At 48.7% G+C, this 10,071-nt stretch overlaps 1 long non-coding RNA gene across 1 annotated transcript; it reads left to right on the top strand.

Annotated features, from left to right (window-relative positions):
- The first annotated feature begins 1,165 nt into the window (after nt 1–1,165).
- LOC308175548 lies at nt 1,166–7,798 on the top strand. Its single transcript, XR_013937960.1, has 3 exons — nt 1,166–1,270; nt 6,991–7,066; nt 7,590–7,798. It is a non-coding gene; the product is annotated as an uncharacterized lncRNA (long non-coding RNA).
- The last annotated feature ends 2,273 nt before the right edge of the window (nt 7,799–10,071 follow it).

Here is a 10,071-nt window from a genome sequence, read left to right as displayed (position 1 = left end):
GGGGCAAAGGTTACCAGGAGCAGCTCGACACCATCTGAGCGAGGCCAGCTACGGTTGGCCCGCGACTGGAAGATGCTGACTGATATTGGACGACAGCTTGTGTTTCCTAAAGAGATCGCCATAACCACCCTGAGACCTGACTTGGTTCTCTGGTCCCCTTCTCTAAAAAAGGTGTACATCATTGAACTAACCGTACCCTGGGAGGACGCAGTGGATGAAGCTTACGAGCGGAAACATCTACGCTATGCTGAGCTCGCCGCCGAAGCACAACACCGCGGCTGGAACACTGAAGTCCGCCCAGTGGAGGTGGGGTGCAGAGGGTTTGTGGCAAGATCTACCACCAGATTGTTTACAGACCTGGGAATCAGAGGCCAAAGCCTGCGTTAAGCCATCAAAGCTGCATCGGAAGCAGCCGAAAGAAGCAGCCAGTGGCTTTTTATGAGAAGGAAAGATCCCTGCTGGGCCCCGAAGTAGCCAACCAGAAGGTATGCGGTCAGCTTAGGCCTGACTCAGGGAAAAGGACGCCCCTGCCTTGCATAGTCTCATGAGACGTCAGCCATTCTCATGACGAATTAGGATTGACGCAAGTTCGGGGCTGATCCCCCTGAGCTGGCCACCTCTGGCGAGGGTGTATAGTGTGATGGCCGAAACACCCCATGACCTGGAGGAACACTACTGATGATGCGTCCGAAATTAAACCTAACCCCAGCCCCCCCCCCCCGCATGAACCACTCACCACCAAGACGACACACACGCACACACACACACTCTCACGTACGTGCCTGCACAAAATAATTTACATCTTATCCTGTGTTTCATAAATCCAAACCAAAAATCAGTAGTGTATCCCAGTAGTGTATCCCAGTAGTGTATCCCAGTAGTGTATCCCAGTAGTGTATCCCAGTAGTGTATCCCAGTAGTGTATCCCAGTAGTGTATCCCAGTAGTGTATCCCAGTAGTGTATCCCAGTAGAGCTCTGTGGATCTTAAAATAATTTCTGGTGGAATAACTTCAAGGGCCTCAAACACCTCAAACACAACCTAATGTTCTTCACTTGGGGCATGAGCTCTTGCGTGTCTTGATGGAGTGCAGCTGTTGTAACCCTCTCCTCCCCTCCCCCTCCTCCTCCCCTCCCCCTCCTCCTTCTCCCCCCCCCCCAGCCTAAGCAGACGCCGGTCCTGGGCGCGGCCAACAAGGCTCTGAGCGTGACCACGGTCCCCGGCAGGAGACTCTACACCAAGACCCCCTCTGACCCCCCCGCCCCGCCCAGGTACACACACACACACACACACCAAGACCCCCTCTGATCCCCCCGCCCCGCCCAGGTACACACACACACACACACACACACACACACAGGGACACAGGGACACACAGACAAACACACACAGGGACACACACACACAGACACACACAGGAACACACACAGGGACTCACAGGGACACACATACAGACACACACACACAGACACACACACACACACACACACACACACAGGGACACACTGTGTCCCTGTGTGTGTGTGTGTGTGTGTGTGTGTGTGTGTAAACACACAGACACATTTTAATCATTTATTTATGTCCACATAGAAACAAGTATACAGGGACACAAATACTGAAGGCACAGATGGGATGCATTCACAAACAGACATGGACAATGTCTTTCACATACAACAGGACAAGACTCACGGGTACAAGTAACACCGTCTCCGCCATATATGGCGGCTGCCAATAATCGCAGAGAAAGAGCAATACTTGCTGAGCCTTTTTGCTTCTCCCTTGGACATTCCCAGTAGACGTAGTCCTCTGACAACCAATCTGTGCACATGTCCAAGACTGCCAAATATAAAGACTAATAGCGTACACCTATAGCCTAGCTCTGAGATGGTATCTACAAGCTGCTGGTATTTCATGACCTTAGTCATGAAGGCTTCCTCTAGGCTTATATCAAAGGTGCATGCTACCTCTAATACAGACACCTCTCTAGACTCTTCATTAACAACAACAACATCTGGTGTGTTAGCAGACAACTGTGAAAAGTGACATTGGTCATTACAGAAATTGAACATAGATGCATTGACACAAGCATGTGTATACATTTTCACTGTAACTGGGAAGTGGAGTGATATGTCCTTTACTATAAGGCTCACAATTCTGTCATGGCGTGCTATATACATTCCTTTGTAAACATAACAGCCATTCAAGATGTGTGATAGTGTTTCTGTAACCTGTTCTGTGGTGTGGTGCAAGCAATGAGGAACCTGAGTGGAAGGAAACCAAATAGAGAGGTTGAGTCTGGTAGGAAGGACTTGTAATCTGGCCTTGGTTGTGAATATGACAATGTCCTCATCGAGTGCAGTGTTTTTTAGAAAAGAATGAGAAACAGAGTGATCAGCTGTGGGAAGACATGCCAGTTTTCCCTGGAGTTTCAGACCAGTCCAGTGTTGTTGTTGTTGATGTTGATGAAGGTCCATGAGAGTCCGTCTGGCCCCTCTAGATGTTAGCTGGTGGCTCTGTCCAGCAAAGGAGGCTGTTGCCCTGACCTGTGTGAGAGGGTCAGATTTACAGTTCTCTGAGACCCGAACTGTCTCAGAGTCAGACCGCACCCACTCCAGGGACACCCCGGCTCGGACACAGAGGTCATTCAGGTCTGGCCAATCAGACCAAACTCCAAAACCAGCGGAATGAGTGTCCAATTTTCCGCTGGGTTTCCTCTTGAACCCAAGGAAGTGGGGCTCCGCCCCCCTGGCAACTGGGACCTTCCTTCTCCTCAGGTCCAGGAACATGGAGGAGCGGGCCAGCTCCCTGACGTCCTTGTCGTCGTTGTTAAGCATCCTGAGAAGATGGGAAATTCTCATGCTGGTGTAGATCCATTCTACATTGGGGACCCCTAGCCCTCCCTCCCACTGGGGATGAAAGATGATGTCACGGGTGCTGTGTGAATTGAGTCCAAGCCACCTGCGCACTACGCTCACAGTCTTGTTGTTCATTTCACACAGCACTTTCTGGGGGATGTGGACATTGGAGAAGAGGTGCTGAACTTTGGACAGGGCCACCTGCCTGATGGCTTCTAACTTCATAGTTAGTGGCAGAGGACAACTGTCTATCAAGTCCAGCCTGGAAGTGAACTCAGTCAGGATGTTATTGACTTGCTCCTTCCACTCTCCTGCGATGTTAATTTTATGTCCAAGATATGGGTATGTCTCATGAAGAGAATTTACACGAATGGGCTGTGTTGCTAAAGAGAACACAGGGGGTGTGTCTGTTTTTGAGTGGTACCACCTGTTCCCCCCACTCCGCCTCTCATACAGCAGTGGTTCCCAACCGGGGGTACGCGGACCCCTAGGGGTACGTGAAGGTATTGCAGGGGGTACGTGGAAAGATTTGGAATTATACTTTATTTCCCTTTCCAAAAAAATAATTAAATATAGTCGTTTCATAAACCTGTTGTTAAAATGGTACGCTGCAACTTAAGTTCCTCCCCGACAGGTGAGGACTGTAACACAAGTGGTAGTCACGTCACATTTAAATCACGTTCACGATAATTTTCGCGCGCAAGTCAGCTAGGCCTGTCAGTATACCGCAAAGATGGACAGATGGTTAAAACGACCAGCTACAGTAACGGTCAGATCAGAGGCAGATCAGACGGTCAGATAATAATTTTTTAAAAAGGACCCCGCTATTATCTGGAAACATATGTTTTGTGGGGATTTACATGTACATCGGCTGATCCACGACAGCCACAGTGCTTTTTCTGCGGCGAAGTCCTGGCTAATAATTCAATGAAGCCATTGGGCTGCTTGGGCGTGTGATGAGGGTGAACCCCCAAATTAAGTGGATACACTGTATTATTCACCGGGAGGCACTCGCCAGCAAAAGGATGAGCCCCGAGTTAAGTGCAGTTATGGACGACGCAGTTAAGGTGATTAACTTCATTCAGTCCCGGCCAATGAACCACAGACTATTTCAAACTCTTTGTCATGGCAGCGGGTCAGAGCATGAGCAGCTTCACACAGACGTTCGCTGGCTGTCTCGTGGCAAAACGCTGCTGCGGCTCTATGAATTGCGCATCGAGGTGTTTGCTTTCCTGACAGAAAACGACCTTCCTCTTGCAATCCTGTTTGAGGATGCAGTGTCGGTTGCGCAGCTGGCATATCTTGCTGATGTCTTCACTAAGCTGAATGAGCTCAACCTTTCACTTCAGGGCAAGTACTCACACATCCTTAACATGTATGACAAAGTGAATGGATTTATAAAGAAGGTTAAATTATGGGAGAGGAAATGTAAGGATGGAGATGTGAGCTGTTTCCCACTGCTTGATGGCCATCTCACCACCACTGATGCTGACAGAGGTCCTGTGGTGAAAATAGTTAAAGCACATCTGTCCAAACTTGACACTGACTTCAACCAGTACTTTCATGACATTGAAACAAAGTCAGAAAAACTGGACTGGGTGAGGAACCCATTCAGAGTGAATGACAGGAGCAGCAGCAGCCTTCCTGCAAGCCTGCAGGAAAATCTGACGGACATGTCCTCTGATCGTGGGTTGAAGATGGCACATGCTGACAAGTCATTGACAGAGTGTTGGTGTGATGTTGAAAAGGAATATCCAGTGCTGGGAAAGTGTGCATTGAATGAACTTTTGCCTTTTGGATCTACATGTATGTGTGAAGTGACAGCTTTGACCCACATCAAAACCAAGCCAAGGAACAGACTGAGTGTGGAGAGCAGCCTGGTGATTGCTGTTGCCACACTGCCTCCAGAACTGTCAAAGCATATAAAAGAGAAGCAACCTCAAGTGTCTCATTAAAGCTCAACTGATGAAAAAAAGAATTGCAACTGCTACTGGGTGAGTCAGAATATTTTTCACAATGGTGTAAATATCTATGTATTAAAGGGGAGTGGTTCAAATGATTTTCATTAATAATCAGTAGAGTTAGATAAGAAGTTTAAGTGTGTGTGTGTGTGTGTGTGTGTGTGTGTGTGTGTGTGTGTGTGTGTGTGTGTGTGTGTGTGTGTGTGTGTGTGTGTGTGTGTGTGTGTGTGTGTGGGTGGATGGTTGGGGGTGTGGGTGGCTGTATTGCAAGTGCAACTGACAATTGTGATGATATTCTGGTTCAATTAGCTCTTGTCCCTGAGAGGGAATTTGTGATAATCATAATGTCTTGAATGTGTTCTCTCTCTATATATATGTGTGTGTGTGTGTGTGTGTGTGTGTGTGTGTGTGTGTGTGTGTGTGTGTGTGTGTGTGTGTGTGTGTGTGTGTGTGTGTGTGTGATACGTTTTATCCTGTCTCATCTTGTCTGTTTCCTCTCCCCATCAGTCAAGACTCTGGGATGAGAAAAGGATGCCATCACTGCACCTCAGACAGAAGCCAAAGAGGAGCAGGAGAAAGGGAAAAGAAACAGATATCAAATCAAATTCATTATTATTTATTTATTTATTTTATATTTTCAGTGAGTGTGTGGGCATGTAGGTGTACACTGTTTTTTTTTCCTGATTGAAGTGGTAACAATTAACCATTGAGGTGGCCAGGTGGCACATGTATTGGCCAATTAGCTCATGTAGTCTAATTTTGAATGGCAATGTTTTGAAATGGCAAACATGTGACTTTATGTCAGATTGTTGTGTGCAGAAAACCGTGTTCAGTGCATTTAAAAAGTGCCATTTTGAATAGCAAAATGTGTGTAAAGCAGAAAATGTGTTTTCTGGAGACATGAGAAGAGGTTTTGCTCTCTGTGTGTCAGTTTAAATAATTGTGCTATGCATGTAATTTTATTGTGTTAGAAATTGGAAAAAACTGTAATAGAACATCTGTGCGGTGGACAGATACATATAGTTAAAAGTCCCAGTGCTGTTATACTGTATATCGGCACTCATGGAATGCCTCTTGTCCAATCAAATTACTTGGTCGGAACTAACTGTTGTATAATAAATGTTATATTTGCAAGTTAGAGTTTAATTGATTTTTTTGGGAAATAATCAACACGCATGAGTGAGGGGGTACTTCTGGCATGGCAAAACAGCTCAAGGGGTACACAAGACAAAAAAGGTTGGGAACCACTGTCATACAGGACAGCGCATTTGCTGGCTTTGACCTCCAGGCCAGACCATTCCAGAAAACGATCCGTCCTGCAGAGCATGTTCTTGATGACGCTCTCTTCCCTGGAGGCCAGGACAACATCATCTGCGTAGCCCTGCACTGGGTTGGGGGAGATGACACCCTCAGGGGCACACTGACACAGCCACTTAATCCACTGGTTGATGGCAATTATGAAATTAACCGCGCTCCATGGACAGCCAGTTTTAATGCCTGTCTGAAGTGGTGTTGGGCGAGTGAGCTGCTTCCCACAGATTACTTGGATGGTGGAGCTTCGGTACACATCTCTCACAATGTCAATGAATAGCTGGGGTAGCTGTATCTCTTCCAGTGATCTAATCATTATATTGTGAGCTAATGTCCCAAAAGCATCTCTAAAATCAAGAAAGACTGTAAAGAGTTTACATGACTGATGTTTAAAGTCATCTATCCCTGTCTTAAGGCAGAACACATGCTCATCCATACCCATCCTGCTGATGTAAGCCTTCTGTTTGGTGGACAAGATATTAGCATCCACCAACCAGGGCAGGACTCGGGCCAGTATGCACTTCATGAACACCTTATAGATGGTAGGGAGAAGAGAGATGTCCCTCCATGTTGTTGGATCTTCAGGGATATTGCCTTTCTTTGGGATGCGATGTATCAATGCTCCTTTCCATGAATCTGGAACTCGCTTATTCTCCAAACAGACATTAGGGACACACACACACAAAGGGACACACACACACACACACACACACACACACACAGGGACACACACACACAGGGACACACACACACACACAGGGACACACACACACACAGGGACACACACAGGCACACAGGGACACACAGGCACAGTGTTCCTGTGATGAAATGTTTGGTGTGTTCTTCCTGTTGCCATGGTGACAGGGATGCAGTGACTGAGTCGTCGGAGGCGCGAGAGAACGAGGAGAACCCAACTGTCATTAAAGAAGACAGGAAGAAGGTGAGAGGAGGAGGAGGAGGAGAGGAGGAGGGGGGAGGAGGAGAGGAGGAGGAGAGGGAGGAGGAGAGGGAGAAGAAGAGGAGGAGAGGAGAGAGGAGAGGAGAGAGGAGAGGAGAGGAGAGGAGGAGGAGAGAGAGGGGAGGAGAGGAGGAGGAGGGAGGAGAGAGGAGAGGAGGAGGAAGAGGAGGAAGGAAGAGGAGGAGAGGAGAGAGGAGGAAGAGAGAGGAGGAGGAGGAAGAGGAGGAGGAGAAGGAGAGAGGAGGAGAGGAGGAGGAGAAGGAGAAGAGGAGGAGAAGGAGAGGAGGAGGAGAGGAGGAGAGAGGAGAGGGGAGGAGAGGAGGAGGAGAGGAGAGGAGAGGAGGAGGAGAGGGGAGTAGAGGAGAGGAGAGAGGAGGAGAGGAGGAACCATCTTGAATGTGCCTAGTCGTCACTCCTGGGTTTGATTTAACTAATACCTCTTTACTTTCTCTCCCTCCACTCCCCTCCCTCCCCTCCCTCCCTCCCTCCCCTCCCTCCCTGTCAGGAGGAGGCAGGTCAGACCCCCCCCCCTACGACGGGGGCCGCTCCGGTGGCCAAACGCCGCGGCCGCCCCCCCAAGTCCTCCCTCCCCCCCGCCTCCCCCCTGGCCACAGACAAGGACGCAGCGGGGGGGGGATGGGGGGGGAGGCAGGGCTGGGAGGGGCCGGAAGAGGGCGGCGCCCGTCCAAGACCCCGCCTCCGACCCCTCGGTGGAGCCAATCACCACCATCAAGATACCAAAGGGAGGGAGGGGGACGACTAATGGTGCCTTCATGTGATCTCAGAAACTTGAAACCTTTTAAAGTAAAAAAAAAACTAACGCACGTTATTTTGCGTAAGCACTTCCTATTTTGATACTTGCAAGAGTGTGAGAGGTTAGCTAGCTACACACCTAGGGCCATACCAATTTTTTCGTTCTTTGTGTTCTTTGAGGCCTTCAGTGTATTTTTGATGTTGATGCGAATTTTACACATTTTCTAAGAAACCGTAGTGTCTCCCCTCCTCTCTCTCTGTCTCCTCCTCTCTCTGTCTCCCCTCCTCTCTCTTTGTCTCCCCTCCTCTCTCTCTCTCCCCTCCTCTCTCTCTGTCTCCTCCTCTCTCTGTCTCCCCTCCTCTCTCTTTGTCTCCCCTCCTCTCTCTCTCTGTCTCCCCTCCTCTCTCTCTCTGTCTCCCCTCCTCTCTCTCCCTGTCTCCTCTGTCTCCCCTCCTCTCTCTCTCTCTGTCTCCTCCTCTCTCTGTCTCCCCTCCTCTCTCTTTGTCTCCCCTCCTCTCTCTCTCTGTCTCCCCTCCTCTCTCTCTCTGTCTCCCCTCCTCTCTCTCCCTGTCTCCTCTGTCTCCCCTCCTCTCTCTCTCTCTGTCTCCCCTCCTCTCTCTCTCTCCTCCTCTCTCTCCCTGTCTCCCCTCCTCTCTCTCTCTGTCTCCCCTCCTCTCTCTCTCTGTCTCCCCTCCTCTCTCTCTCTGTCTCCCCTCCTCTCTCTCTGTCTCCCCTCCTCTCTCTCTCTCTCTGTCTCCCCTCCTCTCTCTCTCTGTCTCCCCTCCTCTCTCTCTCTGTCTCCCCTCCTCTCTCTCCCTGTCTCCCCTGCTCTCTCTCTCTGTCTCCCCTCCTCTCTCTCTCTCTGTCTCCCCTCCTCTCTCTCTCTGTCTCCCCTCCTCTCTCTCCCTGTCTCCCCTGCTCTCTCTCTCTGTCTCCCCTCCTCTCTCTCTCTCTGTCTCCCCTCCTCTCTCTCCCTGTCTCCCCTGCTCTCTCTCTCTATCTCCCCTCCTCTCTCTCTCTGTCTCCCCCCCCCCCCCGCCTCCCCTCTAGCAGGTCAGTGTCCAGGGTTAGGGTTAGATGTTTTACAGACTGAAATGACGTGTAAAAGTTCAGACGGTCAAGGTACTTCCTCCGCCTTGCAGGTCTGTTCTCTGTTGTCAGTTCTTAGAGTACACAGGGAAACGCCTTCTACATTGCATTGATGATATTGATCATTGATTTTGTTTTTGGTGTAGATGTATAAGGATGTTTTTCCACATGGATCATATTTAATTTTCTTACATTTTTGGGGGGGGGCAGAATAGAATGATAATAAATGCTTTTAGATGTGACGATTCACTGTGGTTTATTTGACACCCTTTTATCTCCCATAATGCATTGCTGTACTTGTAGGGATGGTGGATTTGATCATATGGGGACAATGTTAGCATCCCCACAGCATCAGTGACTTGGTAAAAAATGTCATTGCATGTGTGCGTGCCCCCTCCTCCCTCGCCCACAGTATTTTACTCAATATGCGCAACACTAAATGTTGAAATAGCAGTAATACCACGTTCATTGATAAAATGACATAAGGGATGGAAGTTTTAGAAGGGGGATGAAAACTGCTGCTTACGGTGCTAATCTAATATTACTAACACATACAAACGTCTAATCTAATATTGAGTTTGAACCACCTGCCCCCCCCCCCCACTGATCAACGTGTCCCTCTGTCCTCCCCCTGTCCTCCTGTCTGCAACAGACATTACAGAAACACATTAAAAAACCCAATGCTTTTTTTGTTTTGTTTTTTTAAATCAAAGAAACATGAACGTTTCACTATAAATAACCAAATAACCATGCATGTGACTGCTGCTTCAAGAGGGGGAACAGAACAAAAAAAAACAAAGTCCAAAACCCCAAACTGAGGAACCCTCAGATGACGGGGGGACTGACACCTTCCCCCCTGTTCATTCCTTAAGTTTCTTTTCTTCTTCTTCTTCCTCCGTCTTTGTGGTGCGATGTGGGACATGGGGATGTGGGACATGGGGAGGACCTCAGGAAGAGAGAGGGAGGACCAGTCTCATTTCTTCTTCTTTTTCTATTTTTTGTCCTTTCTTTTTTGTCCTGTTTCTAACAAAATATAGATCCAGCTATCGATGGTGTGTTCTAGTGATGATGATGATGATGATGATGATGATGGCTCTGGGGGGGGAGGGGGGGGGCACTAATGGTGCCTTCATGTTATCTCAGA

This window comes from Nansenia antarctica (assembly GCF_963989245.1).
Source record: "Nansenia antarctica genome assembly, contig: SCAFFOLD_192, whole genome shotgun sequence".
In the NCBI taxonomy this organism is placed as follows: domain Eukaryota; kingdom Metazoa; phylum Chordata; class Actinopteri; order Argentiniformes; family Microstomatidae; genus Nansenia; species Nansenia antarctica.
Note: the sequence above shows the minus strand (reverse complement) of the source record. Positions and strands in the feature narration are given on the sequence as shown.